This window comes from Halyomorpha halys, unplaced genomic scaffold (assembly GCF_000696795.3).
Source record: "Halyomorpha halys isolate HHAL.00 unplaced genomic scaffold, Hhal_1.1 Scaffold177.1, whole genome shotgun sequence".
In the NCBI taxonomy this organism is placed as follows: domain Eukaryota; kingdom Metazoa; phylum Arthropoda; class Insecta; order Hemiptera; family Pentatomidae; genus Halyomorpha; species Halyomorpha halys.
In genome coordinates this window covers 1,373,270-1,374,922 of record NW_027114700.1, presented here as the reverse complement: position 1 = coordinate 1,374,922, position 1,653 = coordinate 1,373,270, and the positions used below count along the sequence as shown (strand labels likewise).

At 28.2% G+C, this 1,653-nt stretch overlaps 1 protein-coding gene across 1 annotated transcript in view; it reads right to left on the bottom strand.

Annotated features, from left to right (window-relative positions):
- Positions 1–1,653, bottom strand: part of LOC106679084 (fibroin heavy chain) — a 32,094-nt gene that overhangs the window by 2,281 nt on the left and 28,160 nt on the right. The gene's annotated exons all lie outside the window — the stretch shown is intronic.

Sequence of the window (1,653 nt, the reverse complement as noted above, 5' to 3'; positions counted from 1 at the left end):
CGATAACAAAAATTTAATGTTGTAAAATATCAGTTACCTATTATAAAGAAAATATTGCATTAAATTATTATATGAGAATAGAATGAATCGTCAATTTTAAAAGGAGCATCCAGTAATACTCAGTTTTTTTTTTATTTTTTAAAGAACGCCTTAGCAATCAAAATTCTAAACTAATAAATTTTAATAAAATAAATCATCATAGTACTGCTTTCATATTACTTTAAGATTTTTTTCTTCTGTAATGATATTTAATTCAATTATTTATGATTACTAAATTTGAAACAAGTAAGGAAATGTTCATTTGAGTTCCATATTTTATTATTATCCATCAGAATATACTACAAGCGGACAATCATAAAACTGCATGAAAAAATCATAAACTAAATATCACAAGATACATATTCCTTCTTACAACTTTCTGATTTCGCTTGAAGATACTGATTGGTTTTTGTAGTTGGACTGTAAAACCTGCCGGTCAATAACTCATGACAAGTCTCTGTGGATCAGTAGAAGTACTTATAATACTTACATTTAATAAATTGTGAACATTTTTTTTAGTTCATATTTATTTGTTTTTTCTGAATAGTCATGGTCTCGACGTAACACTGTTATGCTTCATCTTTAGAATTGTACTTATATATCGTTTTAACATATATCCTTAGCTAAATCTAAAGTTGGGGATATTATTTATGAGTACAGAATAGCTGATTACTTTACTTATATTTAAAATGTTTCGAGTGCAGATTACAGTACTTACTCTCAAATCATTCCAAGATAAGTACAAGCAAAGTAATCTGTACTCAAGATTAACTTTAAGTATGAGTACAATGAATTGACTCCTAAACCAGTTAAGTTACAAATACGAGTATTTGTAATCAGTAATGTTATCGTGAATATATCTTAATTTTATGAATAGAATTTAGGTTTTTTTTAATTAAAAAAATAACTACTTAATTTTACTTTGTACACAGTGCTCATGTGTTTTTTTCTCACTATGTTTATGTAAATTGCGTTAGAGTACGAAAATAATTAATTACAAAATTACATAAAAGTAAGGGGTTACAAGTTTACTTATAGTTTTGTTTTTGATATACAGTGAAGTCTCACTTATACGAAACTCACTTGTACGAAACATTCAGTTATGCGAAGAATTTCTCAATCCCCTGCAAAAAACCCTGAATTATGTGTATGTAATTATCCATTTATACGAAACTTAGTTATACGAAACATTCAGTTATACGAAGGAAAGTTTGGACCCGCATTATGTACATATTAGTAAATTTTATTCAGTTCTATGAATTTTTGTTTCTTCCGTGGCAAGACAAAGGACGAAAAATACCGTGAAAAACGAAACAGTAAACAACTTTTTTCCGCGAATAACATCCGGTCCAAATGACTCTTTATGTTTATATTCTATTCCCTAATGTATTATAATAAGCTCGGACGATTCCGATTCAGATTACGAAGATCCTTTGCCTCTTCTATTTTTGCAGAAGCTCTTGAAGCATTTGAAGTTGTATATGCTAAAGAGATTAGCGAGAAGGAATCTAACACCTTCACAGAATGCGAAAGAATGATGTATTCAGCCAAAAACAACATGAAACAAACAAACATGACTCAATTTTTTGGTCAAAAATTAAAAAATTCGGATTA